Source organism: Emydura macquarii, unplaced genomic scaffold (assembly GCF_026122565.2).
Source record: "Emydura macquarii macquarii isolate MOO-44397 ecotype Brisbane River unplaced genomic scaffold, CSIRO-AGI_Emac_v2 contig_1263, whole genome shotgun sequence".
Taxonomy (NCBI): domain Eukaryota; kingdom Metazoa; phylum Chordata; order Testudines; family Chelidae; genus Emydura; species Emydura macquarii.
Window position 1 is genome coordinate 10214407 of NW_027131400.1, and position 14652 is coordinate 10229058.

The following is a 14652-nucleotide window of genomic DNA, read 5'->3' on the forward strand; positions in this document are numbered from 1 at the left end:
CACAAGTAGGTACAAATAGGCTACTCATGACATTACAGTGGGTTATCTCACAGAGACAAGTGCTTGACAGTCAACTCATATAGTGTGCTCATGCACTTTATATCCTGCTAAATATCCACTCTGTATTATGCAACCTCAGGTCTGAGTAGGTGACAGGTTAGAGTAAAGCTATGGAAACATGTTAACATAATTTAAATATCAGTTATGTAATATCACTCATTGTTTGTTTTGGTATCATTTGTCAATGGGGTAACCCTGTATGTTATCTACCTTTGCACATAGCAAGATGTTTCATTAGGTTATTATAAGCAGAGCTGATAGCAATGCCTATAGTGAAGGTTGTCTAACATTTTTCATTCTAAGACCCTGCTTTCAATTGCTTATCATTTAGCCAGACTGGAAGCTTTGGGCTGAAGTTTTCTGTGTCAGGTTTCTGCTTCAAGATGAGTTTTTGTTTAAAGTTTCAGCTAAAACAGTTCAACCTTTACTAAGAATTAGCTTAGGGAAAAAGCAGCTCAAAGGGAAAAACAATGTTTTGTCAGTGTTAAAACTATTACAGCTGTTTTGTTCAGTTGCTTCAGTACTCCATGCCTTGGAGCAAAGAATTAAAATTTGGTGTGATGCCAGAGATGTGCCTTTTACCACCCCTATGAAAATTTGGCTAAATTATACACCTTCAGAAAACTGTCCACCTCACATAGGCCTGACGGGGTGAATTAGGCCAATTAACTTTAGACTGCAGCTGGAGGAAAAGCAGGGAGTGCTAGGATCTAAATGCTGGTGACATCCAACTTGCAGGGGAACTACACGGGCTCTATAAAGGGTGGAAATTGATAGGCTGTTGGGAGAAAACCTGCAGTCATAATCCTGGATACAAAAAGGAAGGGCATGAAGTTGTAAGGACAGAGTAGGAAACGGTGTAGAGGGTGGGCCTGGGTTTCCCTACAAGACACTGCTCGGGTGACACAGTAGGGATAGCCCACTTAGGAACGGTTGGAAGCAGACTTTGATGATACCCTGGAAAGGCATGAGAAGCCATGCAATATGTGAGTGGAATGACAGACTGAGTAACTGCAGCAAGAGGTGTCAGACCAGCAGGCAGAGCTAAATCCCCAGATGAGTCACAAGGAGGCACCACTGAGCGGCAAATAGAGCAGACCCAGCCACATGCAGTTGGCACGTGTTCAGTAGACATTGGTTCGGATTTCACAGCTACACTCTCTGAAGATTCCATTTGCCCTGAATATGCTCCATGTCTTCACGACTCCTACTGCAACTGAACTGTACATGCCTCACCCCAACAGAGTGAGTGAGCATGGTCCAGGGCTGAGCAGGACTTCCCTGCAATTGCTCCCTGGCTGCCAGAGGCCCACTGTGCATATGTCTACACAGCATTTTAGAGCGAGCAGGAGCAAGCCTCCCAGCCCAGGTCAACACGCTTGGGCTGGCAGGGGCAGCAATAGTACTTTAAAAATAGCTGTCAAGACAGCGCTTTGAAGTTGCAGCTTGGGGGCAGTGGCGTACCGAGGGGGGCCAGGCCCCCGGGCACCAGCCTGCACCAGCCCCTCCAGTGCCCCCCATCCCCTGTGCGTCGTTAAGGGCTGGCACCAGGCTGCGGAGCTGAAGCAGTGGGTAAGTGCAGGGCACGGAACTGGCCCTCCACAATGAGCAGGGGGCACAGGAGGCTGAGGGGAAGCTGCTCTTGCTCCCACACCCCCACCCGCATGTCATGAAGGGCCAGGCCGGTGCAACCCCCAGACCCGGGGGGTGAAGCTGCCCTCGTCCGAGCCAGCGCCAGACTGCGGGGCTTGAGCAGGAGAGGCGGGTGCTGCGCGGCAGGTAAGTGCTGGGAAGGCGGCAGAGCCAAGCCTACATTTGCAGCACCCCAGGCCTCATGCCCCCCCCAAAGTATGGACCCTCCTCCTCCCCGGGGCAGCTGGGGGGGTGGTGTTGGAACCCCTCCTGCCCTGCGCAGGGGGTGTAAATGCAGGCTTGGCCCCCGGGCACTGGAGACCCACGGACACAACTGCTTAGGGGCTGGAGTCTAAAGGCTGGGAGGAGGGATGGTTTCAGAGCCCCAGCTGCAACTCCAAAGCACTATCTACACAGCCACGTTTAGAGTGCTAGTGTGAGTCCCGTTAGCTCAAGCCTGTCAACCTGGGCCAGAAGGCTCACTCCAGAATGCTGCGTCAACCTACTCTGTGGTGCCCAGGACCAGAACTGAGAGCAGAGAGCCTCTCAGTTGTGCTGCTGCCCAGGTAGCAATGAGGGTGAGGAGGGACAGGAGCAGAGAGGATGAGGATAGGAACAGGAGCTAGGGAGGGGGTGCAGGATGGGAGCAGGGGTCCATGGAGAATAGCAGGGGAGGATAGGGACAAGGGCAGGAGCTGGGGTGGGGAGAGACAGGAACGGAGAGTGGGGGCAGGCCAGGATCCAGGAGAGGAAAGAGGGGCATGAAACTGTGCGGCTGATGTGGATGCCTCCAGGGAAAGCTAGCACTCAAAAGATCTGAGGAATGAGAGATGGTGAATGGTGTGGCCTGTATGTGTGGGTGAGTCGCTGGGACCCAGTGTCCCCAAGCAGCTTGGTCTCCACGGCTCTGGTCTGGGGTGAGGAGACTACTCTAAAACAGTTAAATAAAATAAATTAAAAATATTCTTCATCTTGATATAGTCAAAGCAAACTTAACAGGATGCTGATAATTGGGACAGCTGCTTAAGTGAGACAAAATGCAGAGAACTAATTTAATCTTATTATACAAAATATGTGACGTGCCACTTTCATGGGACAATCATAGTTATCCAAGTTGCTTTGCTGGGATATCTTTAGGTTTTAATTACCCTGTCAATTACAATTAGATGTATTACTGTGATAGTGAAATGCTACAGCTTGCTCTTGGCTTCTGTTCTTTGCCTGTTTGCATCTATCGGTCTTAAATGAGGAAGACTTTACACATTTTCTTGACATAGACACTAATGAGCCTCCAGTGAGAGGTAAGCTGTATTAGATGAAGAGATGCCAGCAGCCATGAAAAGAACCCAAATAATGGCATAATGGAAAAGCAGTGAAGAAGAGTTCAATATGGATTGCCGGATTACAGTGGAACACTCCTCTGTTTACCAACACTCAGGAACAGAATGGACTTAGCTGGTGAACTGGAGACAAACTGTTCAACAGAGACTGCTATGGAAAAAATAGCCATATCTGGAGAAAACAAAGCAAAATTACAAAAGCTTTTTTGCCTCAATGGAATATATTTAATTATATAAGTCAGATACAATTAATAGTGCATAAGAGGAAAGAATTAAGGGCCAATTCAGCAGCATTTGTAAATCAGCATAATGCTATTGAAATCAATGAAATGATGTTGATTTGCATTAACTGAGAATAGGTCTACATTTCTCTAACATGTGGGTAGCATTTTGAATCAACTTTGTTTTGTTTTTTGTGAGGCCATCAGTGAATCGAGACAAAACCAAATCTACTGTGGACATTTAAATCGGACATCTTATAATACGATCTGGACTAAATTATACTTAGATTAATTGTCAAAATGAAAACTACCAATACTGTATGTGTCACATATTAATGTATTATCTAGTCCCTGGTTATAGGACCCAGAATCCTTGTCCTGGGAATCCCCTGTTACTACAAGTAGTTTCACCTGCATGAATGGAGCGATTTATGAGAATAAGGATTGCAGGACTGTGCTTTTAAAAGGATATTGTCAGGTTTAAAAATTGTGTGTTAAAATCATTTTTCTCTTCTTGTGTTACTAACCATCACAGTGAATAAAACAGAAAGACTTTTAACAATCAGAATTGATTCTCACTGTTTCTGCTATTGGTTCTCACTTCATTTGTCCACTTCATGGGCAACAAAAGTAGGCTGGTCAGTGTCACCTATATTTCTAATCACTTTCGGGTTCCCATACACAACTCTGCAGTAACTGAATGATAAAATTCATACAATAACTATTTTAATTCCATTACTCCATAAAATCATGTCTGTTTATATTAGGCTTTGTACACACTTTGTAAACAAAACCCCCAAAACCCTTCCCCCCAGATTTAGGACCCAAACTACTTGACAGTGTCCCTTTAAGCATAATTTATTTTCTACAGTCCATGCATTCAACTCCATTAATATTAGTGGGAGTGCCATCACAGTTCAAGGGTAGTAGGTTGCCTAAAGAGTGTGTAGGTCTGTAGTAACTTATGCTTACTGAAGGAAGAGCTTTACAGTTGCTAGAAATGCTTCCTTTTGGCCAAAGTACCACCCCTTTTGCTGTCACCCAAACAAATGGGATGTGACTCTGGACAGCAACACATTTTGGAGGATTGCAGATACTGGCTGATTAGATGCTGAAACTGATGTTTATTTCCTTCTTCTGCATAAGTCTGAGGGCAGCTTCTGACAAACTGCAAAGGAGAAAAAAAAAAGCATTTGTGGTCTTCACTGCTCCTTTGTGATGAATGAAAATAGCCATTAAGACTATTAATATGGAGGAGGGGAAGGTTTGTTTCTTTGCTTTACTTTTAAATTATAAATACCAAGAATATTAATTTTAACTTGTTGGAAGATTCTTTGGGGGGCGGGAGCAAAGTAGTGACACAACACTATCCAGCCTCCAGGAACCCTAGAATAAGGGAGGCACAAAGCCAATTTACCACCTTCCCTGCAGACCCTGTGTCATCCTGAGCACAGGGATGAATAGGACCCTCCCCTCCAGCCCCACTGAGTAAAGACTGTAGAATCAAGCCAAATACATTTCCATCTTTTCAACAGAAATACTGTACACTAGTGATCTACTGGTCTGCTGGGTCATTACTGTTTATTAAGAGCCAAGTCTTTGTTCACTTCACTCAACCTGAGTAAACAGAAGATCCTCTGCAGTGGTTGGGAGAAACTGAATCTCCGTCTGGAACAGGCAACCAATGCAGGCTCTCCATAACCACCGCTGGCCACCTCTGTGCTACCCTTACGCAGGCCTTTGGGCTAGCCGTGGATCTATATAACTGAAGTTTCACCACATATCCCCACCTCTTACCAAAGCTTCACACACTTCAGTCCCAAACCTCTGATACTTTATCCTTGTTCTGCTCCAGTTCAATAAGCATCTACTATAGATACATCAGACAAAACAATAGCAATTGCACATTGGTAACCATATGATGTTATAGAAATAAAATAAAGTGACTGAAGCAGAATGCAGCCACAAGATAAATGCCTTCAAATTTTTTATTTTTTTTTAAATTAATGTTACAGCTCTAACCTTTTTAGATTGAAGTGTTTTCGCTGGTGGGATACTGAAAGTTTCAAAGATGTTGTCCTATATAAAATCAACCCCTATTACTATTCAACAAGGGAAAAGCTATTTCCTTAAAATCAGGGGCCTCTTTAAGAGGTGCCAGAAGGAAAAGGCTAGTGTTTTGTGCACAAGCAGACAAGAAAAACATCTCAGAGGAAAATGTTAGCCTCAAATTAATTTCTGTCAAAGATTTGATTGAAAACTCACACATATCTCTGTCCATTGGAGGTTTGTGACCTGACTCTGCTTGAATGAGATTTGGTAATCAAATAGAAAGTCCTACACTACATCATATCAATTTCACTCTAGGCAGTAGATAGCAGTACAAATGTATAACAAATAAGAATACAATTAGACCAAGTGGATTTTAATAATACGTATATGTACATGCACACACACAAATATGTACACACATATATCTACGTGATTACTGTGCAATTTTATTTTTTCTGATTGAATAAAAAACGTCCGTATTAGCAATAAAAACAAAAATAACTCCAAGATAAATATTCTGCTAATGGCTTACTTGTTGTTCCATTGTTCAAATGCATCAAAATGGATTTCCCATTACAAACTATCAAAACTAGAAAGCAGGGCCCAATTCTTCATTTCTTGTGCACCAGTGGAAATTTTGGGAATGTAAATAATGCAGGATCAGTCGCCAAATCTCTTATTGGGTTTAATCTAGTCCTATTATATAGGTGTGTGTGGCCATCTGTGAGTTTAGAAAACAAGTGGGTTATACAACATAGACATTGATACTATCCGGCAAAGCAAATTCATGCTTTTCTTTATACATGCCCCAGCAAAACAAAACATTTAAAGTTAAAGGGTTTTTTCATTTTTTTAAAATAAATCTTCTACATAGTAAGATGGTTGATCGCACTATAAACATAAACACATGGGGCTTTGTTCTTATTTACACTCAAGATCCCTTTATACCACTCTGCCAGTAGAAAGAGGCTTTAAAGAGGACACAAATGTAACATACATGCAGGTAAAGGCATTTTTGCCCTGACAGACCAGTGTAAAGCAGCTTTAGTATAAAAAAGAACCAGGGTCTTTTAGCATGGATGCCAAGACATCCACTAGTTTAGCTAGTGTTTGGGCTCTCAAATCTGTGCTCCACCCAAACCTAATAGAAAACTAATTCCCAGTTCATTTTAATATACTTCTCTTGTACTTGTAATATACTAGTGGCCTACCAATTTCTACCATCCAGAAGAACTTACATTAGAAATATAGAGTGAGTAGGTTCACTAGGCCTGAACATTAGGGGTCTAGTACCCCATCAATGAAGCAGTAGGAGAAGGAGAAGTCTGGATACTGTTTCATATTGCTAGTCCAAAGAAGCCCTGCTACCATCCCTCCTTCCCAACCTTCCCTGATTTCCCTCTTATCCTAATACAGATCTGTGCTCTCTTCCTGGATAGTTGCCTACTCCCTCTAATTTGCTTCCCTCACTTCAAAAAGTTTGCAATTTCAATGAAAAATTGTCAATTTTTTCCATTTTTCAATCATATTTAGTGACAAGTGATCTTCCTACTCTACTCCAGAAGTTCAGATTATGGAAATCTACCTGAAACCTCTGCATACCTGACTACAGGACTCAACAAAATTCACAGCTGTCCTGGAAGATCTAGGCCTAGTCTACACTGACAATGTAGGTCGACAGAATGCGGCTTCCGTCGACCACATAAAGTATGCATCTCCACTGGCATATCAGCAAATGGGAATTGTTTTGTTCTATGGCTTGTACCAAGACAGCCTCAGTAACATTGCAATTTTCAGCACTGCAACTCCTGTGTCGTCCCTGAAAATACTATAGAATAAGTCGTTTATGATGCTCACAATGATAGTGCAGGGCTGAATGGGCTCCGATCCTCTCAGGCAATGGTGTGCACATGGTAGAGATTGAAGGGTTTGAAAAAATGGCACAAAAAGGTGATCGTCTGTTTGTTTGGACTGGGACAAGAAGGGATGAAGGGAGGGAGGACGTTGCATCATGGGAGGACGAAAACCTTCCCAAACACCCTTGCGGGTAGATGCACTGTGGGATAGCTACCCACGGTGCACTGCTTTGATTGCCAACATAAGTACGGATGGTGGGGACGCCGTCTCCCGATGCAATGAGTGTGGTGTGATCACGATCATTTAAATTCTGCAGCTCGGCGGGTGAAGGTTGTTTAAATTCAATTGATTTCACTCCACAGTGTAGATATACCCCTAGTTAGAAGTGCAAGAACCTAGTAAAAACTACATTAATTGGCCAGTAGAGGACACTAAGGGTTAGAGTGACCACATGTCCGGATTTTATAGGAACAATCACGATATTTGGAGCTTTTTCCTTATATACCCATTATCCCCATCCCCTGTCCTAATTTTTTTCACTTGCTATCTGGTCACCCTACTAAGAGTATGTTTACACTGCAGTTAAAAACCTGTGGTTGGACCGTGATAGCTCACTTGGATTCGTGGGGCTTCAGCTAAGTGGCTGTTTAATTGTAGTGTAGATGTTCAAGCCCCTTAGCCTAAGTCAGTTGTCAAGGGCCAGCCACAGGTTTTTAACTGCAGTGTAGACATACCATAAGTGAAAAAAATCAGTGGAGCCTTGAAAGCTGTGGAATCCATACATGCTATCATTCATTCAAAGCAAGATTGTTATTATTATTTACTATGGCATTTGTATTATAGTTGTACCCAAAGGCCCATTTAGAATTGCATCTCTATTGTATTATATGCTGTAGAAGCATAGTAAGATACAATCCCTGACCCACAGAGCCCACCATCGAAAGAGACAAGAAACAGAATAAGGGTGGGGGGAAAAGGACATAACAACAAGTCATGTGATCAGGGTAGTCATCAGCATGTCATGTTAGCTGGATGCATTTTTGTCATATTTGCTTTTTTGTTTTATTTATAACACGCATTTAGTTTTAGTGGGGTTTTTTTTGGTGGGGGAAGCTCTGAGTTAAAGTGGGAGAGGAGAAAAAGCAGATTGGAGTCAGTAAGTGGTAAAGAAAATGGAAGAGGAGGAGTTAGAAAAGGAGATAGAGGAGAGAGGGAGGGAGGCTGAGAAACAATATAGCAAGGAATGTGAGGCTGGGCAACTGAAGGGTTGTGCTGCTGAGCAAGGTGCAGAGATGAAGGGGAAATATCATCCAGTGGCAATACAGCAAATGAGGGGGAAACGTTCCATGTCTAAGCATCAGAGTTAAGTTGATGATGTTCTCAAGGGGATGTGAAGACTGCTTTTGTTCCCTATTTCGAGTGGGGGAGAGGAATTTTCAGGAACCAGTGGGTGGGTCCAGCTGCAGGGAGCAGGGCAGTGGCAGGAGAGGACCGAAACACTCAGACTCCAGTCAGGTTGCTCCAGTAACCTCAGCCGTAGCTATTTTGGGGAAAGAGTTGTGAGGTCTAGAGGTTTCCCTAGTTCACCCCGTGGGAACTCCTCCCAGTGATCTACTCCAAACTTATACGCTTGCGTAAGGAGAGAACAAACTGCAATAAATAAAAGATAGATGTAACAGCATATATGAACCTCTGCTGCCAGAGTAGACCTCCCTGTGAAAACAGCATTGCAATGGCTGTTAGGAGAAGGTCACAATGGACTGGAGGGAGTGCTGTAACCAGTCCTCTCTACCATGGCAGGGTGAATAAAGGGGACAATCACTCCCATTGACCTTTCTAATCCACTGGCATGTTACATTAAAATTTATAAAATAAATGAAAAGCTGTTAGGAATGGAAACTGCAAGCCAGCACACAAATCTCCTGGAGCACAGACCTTTCTGAAAGTTTCTTCATTGCCCTACATCTTGTGCAGTCATTTACATCTGCACAAAGAGAATGCAAAGGTGGTGAATGTTGCCATTTTGACTTGACAGCCTTCTCCACCCACTTTATACTCACATTGCTGAGACCTAAGGATAGCTAGATAGCTATGTATTTTTTAAATGGTGGATCCACATTCTTCTGTGACACGTGACTGGAAACAGGAGATGCCACTAAGGTAGCTATGCTGCCACTGGCCATCTCCCTGGTACCTGGCACTATCCCCACCCCCCAATCTCTCTGAAGGGTAAAAAAAGAACAGAAGGGGAGTCATTCCAAGCTTTACCTGCAGCAAATTCCACCACCTGCCTGATGCTGAGGGGCTGATGCTATGCAGAAAAGAAATTCCCAGCTCCACTCCTTCATAGGTCATCCCCTCCACAGCTGCAGAGTTCCACAAACATGCCGTTGGCATGAAGTGGCTTCTGGGGAAGTGTGGATCATACAGCTGGCTCAGCTATGCAACACCTATACTTAGCTGGAGTATGGTCTCTTAGGAATCATACACCAGTGACGTAATTCACAGCGGTGGGTAGCTGCTCTAATTTATGTCAGGGATAGCACAGACTAACCCTCAGGGTCAGGGAATTTTAACCGGCTGCCTGATGACCCTCCCTTCTTTTGTGCCAATTAGAGCTACGACACAGCGGAAAATCTGACTCCAAGCCTTTATTTTAATTAAGTACAGACTATCTATTATTTTACAAATATCTATGACATAATTAATATTTATGTTAGCTTCTCTGTGAAGAATACTTCTAGGAGTGGTAGAAGACAGGTTGACAAGGTTTACGGAAAAAATCCTACAACATATATGTGCCATATATAGAGAGAGTATCTGTGGGAAGGGGAGGGGAAGCAGAGGTGGGGTAACTAATGATTTTACCAAGGGTTTAAAAATAAGTGGGTTTTCCATCTCATAGATCATCTTGTTACATGAAATTCTCATCTTTCATTTGAAAAAAAAAAAGTTACTTTCTAGTCCTCATGGTTGCAGAGAAAAGCTTGAAAATGTGACCCAAGTGAAACCTAAAGACTTAACATCCAGAAGGCAAATAAAAAAACCCAATATGTATTTCTTTAATTATGATTTTTAAGTCAGTCTCATGATGTTTTGGGGCCCAACTCATGATTTTTGAAAACTTAAGTTTGGCAAATACTTTTGATGCTTCACCCTTAAAAGTCTAGTAGCTGTTTTATTATTATGTTTTACTCAGCACAGAAAATTATAAAACATATTTCTATCTGTTAAAGTCGGGATAGAAATTATCCTGTTCTCTTTCTTAGAATCCCAATATTAACTTTGTTGATTTTCTAATTACGGATCCAATCCTATGAGATGCTGAGCACCCATTTTCATCAATCAGTTATATGTATTCAGATTTTGAACAGAAACATGCACCTGTTCATTCACAAATGATTAGCAGATTTGTTGTGGGTGAATCAGTTGTTTCTGAAAAAGAATTTGTAATCAATGGTGACATCACTATTACCACCACTCCACTGAGTGACAGGCAGCTAATGATTGGCTTTCCAACACAACAGCCATGGAATTCTGCTTTAGATTAAATGAACTCTACTAGGGTTCAGAAAAATTTCAGAGGGCTATGCTGGTTTTTCATTTTAGTAGTGAAGCGCTTTAAAAGGCACTACATTGCCCTCTTTGAACCAGGGAAGATTTGCGTCATTTGAACCACATGAAGATGTGAGCTATTTACTGAATGTTTTGCTGGTCATTTTAAAAATGATGACCCGCCACTTGAGGAAAAAGAAGAACTAATTACATGATCATTTCTAAAGTTACTATACCAGCAACTCAGTGGATTTCCCTAAAGTGTTTTGAATGAAGCAGCAGCTGTTTGGTTTTGTTATTGTTTGAGACATCCAAAGTGAGAGATGGTGCTGATAATCCTATATGGTTTGAAGTTTAACCCACAGGTCCTAAAACTTCAGTAGTAATGCCAGTGGCCAGCGACGGATTTTATTAACACCAAAAAGACAAAGCTGACTTCACACCAAAGCAAGACACTAAAATAATCTTATGTTTTTATCCTGACAACCACTACTGTAATATCTGAACGCCTTCCATGTAAAGTCAATAGCCATAGTAAAGTCCCTACTGGGCACCATGTAGCATGAAAAGTGAACTGTAAAGTTAAGTAACTTTCAAAGAACATTTTTCTTTTTTTTTTTTTGCCTATCACCAAGTATGCTGTGATGGCCAGAAAGCCATCTAAAAAAAGTTCAAAAGACAAAAGTATGATTGAAATTAAAAATAAGATTTAAATGAAACAGTTAGAACCTGGTCCTTCAACACTTGCCAGGATGAGTAAAGATTACTCACTTCAGTCAGGTGTGCAGGATGTGACGTGTGTTGTATGTGAGGTTTGTTTTATTTATTTATTCATTCATTCACTCTTTTTAATGACTTGCTCTGAGTTTATATTTTTCAGGATTTTTAAAGGGAATAGGCTGCTAGTCTTGTAACATAAAGTAATTATTTTTGTTAATCCAAAGCACAGTAGATTGGAATTTAAATATTTTCTCTACTGCAAACACAGACTGGCACGTCTCACATTTCTACTTTCCCTATCTGTAACAGTTCAACAGCAAGATTCAGAATTATTTTAGACTTTTTTAACTCTGGCATTTGGCTAAAAGTTGTAGAAGTCACCATTATCTGCAGTGCACCAATTTTGCATTTAATATGGTATGCCCAGAGGGAAAGAGGATTATAAAGAGGATGTCTGAAGTCAAATTGTAAACTGCTAGAAAGTTTTTGTATTGCCACTTCAAAAGAAGAAGTATGACTCTTCCTGTCCTGTGGACAATAGCCATCTTTTGATCTAAGAGAGTTCTAGTTTCTAGTGACTATATTTGCTGTTTTCATAATAAATGTGACTTTCGTATTTTCAGTATTTTTTTAGAAGCAGAATTTTTGCTGCTTCTGTCCACTGAGTTTGAGTGCCTTATTATCTAGGTATCTAAGTGGAGACATCCTAAGAATTTTTCCTTTTCCCTTTTCTAAATTATCAAAGGACCAAAGTGGTAAATACAAGCCCAGAAAAAAAAATTAACAGAATGTACAATTTAAAAATCTGTTGCTGGTAAATATTAGGGCTTCTGTGCATTGGGCTTTAAACTGTAGATCATAAAAATAAAATAGGGAAGTTAATATTATTTATTAATTCTCAAAGTTCACCTAATTTAAGCAAACCAAGGATAGTAACAGAATGGTAAAGATTGACACACTAATTGAAAACAGTTAAATATGTCTGTAACGTCTGCTTGAATTTGGTTAAAAACAAACCAAATCAACCTGTTCTACTCACATGACAAACTCAATATCATGCCATCTAGTAACAAAGGGCCCAGTCCAAAGCCCATACAAGTGGATCAGAGTCTTTCCAGTCAGTGAACTTTAGATCATGCCCAAAGAAAAATCCAAATCTTTCTTGTCTAACTTAAACTAGCAGAATACCATTTACTTCAGCAAGGGGGAAAAGATGTGGCCCAACGTGTGATGGGGAAACAGGGTGGTGGTTGTGCTCATCTGTCAGCAGAGGCCCAAGATTGATCCTCAAGGGCTTCTCAGATTTTCATCCCTGCTTCTATAACACCCCCTCCCCACCAAAATGATAGAGTGAATCTAAATGGATTAAGTTAAATTAGAAAAAGGGTACTCTTATTCCAGAATAAGAGTGTCTACGTGGGGTTTATACTGGAGTAAGTATTCCAAAATAGATATTTCAGTAAATTTTCAAGTGTAGAGAATCTTCTTTTGGGACCTACTCCTGTGAGGTGCTGATGGCCCTTAACAGCTCAGCATATCATGAGAGCAGGCCCTTGATATAGATCTTCATTGGTCAGTCTTGGTTAATGCACCACAAAGACGCACACACCACACAATTTCTCAGAAGCCTAAATGACTGCAGAAGCTTCCTGTGTTAGTGCTTCAGAGGGAAAAGCTGTAGGTTAGTGTTCACTCATTGCAGCCTCTCATTCTCTAGCGAGTGCCTCTATCAATTATCTCATATACCTCTGTCAGCTGGAGATTTCCTGCAGTTGAACTTTACCTTGGAAGGTGCGTCACACAGTTTCGCTTGGAAGAAAGATTTTAGAAGAACACCATAGATGCTAAACTTGATGCCTGTGTCCCACATATTTCCAAGCTGGAGGAAGTACTGCTGCTCTTGTTTGGAAGCTTTTTACTCTGAGTGACAGTTGTGTTCACTATTTATTGTTATTAAATATTAGGTAAGCTACAGCAATGTGAGCCTGGCTTTACAAGAAACTAAATACTGACAATTCTGTTCCAAAGAGTAAATCTAAATAACAGAAACAGCGTAAACAGGATGCCTTGGAGGGAGAAAAAGTAAATGACTAATTAATTCATTATTAAATTATTAATTAATTATTATTATTATTATTACTACAGTACTACCTTTTGGCAAGATACAGGCACTTAAAAGGAAGGGCAAATGGGGGGTCTACGGTGAAGGTGTTCCTTCTTCCAAACTGTCTGGCTGGCATTAGGCTGGAGAGTATTGCCCAGTGTTTTTTCCTTTAGAACCATTTTGTGTATAATAAAGAAAGCCCTCTGGAAAGGGCCTTGAAAGAGCTAATGCTTGGAGCATTATTTCCATTCCCTGGCTGGTAAACCCATCCACCAGCATACATACGCTAGAGAGAGGCTCTGATGGAGATCAGAGCTCTGTTGTGCTAAGCACTGTACATACATGTAGTGAGAGATAGTCACTGCCTCAAAGAGCTTAAAGGAGACAGATACATGGTAGGAGAAAGGAGTATTACCATTATAAAAATTCTTTCCAACATCAGACAGGAGAAAAATCTTGTTTATCTTATGAGACTGCTAGTTTTTATGATGGGTATAATTTTATCTTTACTTACGTTTTTTAATTGTGTGGCCTTCATTGCCTGGTGCATAGGAGCTGCTTTGCAATGTCCCTGCAGTGTAAACCAGCATTAAAGCCTGATAAGCAGTCAGCAGAGGATTCCTCCAGCATAGGAGGGATCTTTGGGAGGCACAGAGCTACCATAGCATCTTCGACACCACTCTGCCTAGCATGGGAAAAAGAGGCGCTTTTAAGGTTCCCTTATACTCTAAGGAACTCTGGCTGCTGAGACGGGTGGAACCGCTGGTATCCAACATAGAGTAGAGTGGTGGCACTGGTGGATTTGACCGTTACTAAACATGGGCTCAGAACCTCAATCTTTCTTTCACTGCCAGAAACTGGAATGGCTGAAATAGATAGGATACCTCTCTTAGGCAGTGACAACAAAGGAGTTGCCTTGAGAGAGATGAGAAAATTTGGTCTCTTAAGACTTCAGTTCTGGAAGGAGCTCCAGTATAGACTTCTGAGCCCATGCAGAGTCCCATTAATTTCAATAAGGCTAAAATGGTCTTCATGTGTAGTGTTCATTACAGGTTCAGAGCCTTAGTTTATAAGCTATTAACTCTGAACTGCTTATCTATCTCTGCCAGCA

General features: G+C 41.6%; 1 long non-coding RNA gene across 1 annotated transcript; it reads right to left on the minus strand.

The window, feature by feature from the left end:
* Positions 1–2917: 2917 nt before the first annotated feature.
* On the minus strand, positions 2918–14375 carry LOC137154680 (uncharacterized). The gene is made up of 3 exons (XR_010920281.1): positions 14056–14375; positions 5838–6026; positions 2918–4421 (listed from the first exon to the last, which is right to left on the minus strand). It is a non-coding gene; the product is annotated as an uncharacterized lncRNA (long non-coding RNA).
* Positions 14376–14652: the final 277 nt, after the last annotated feature.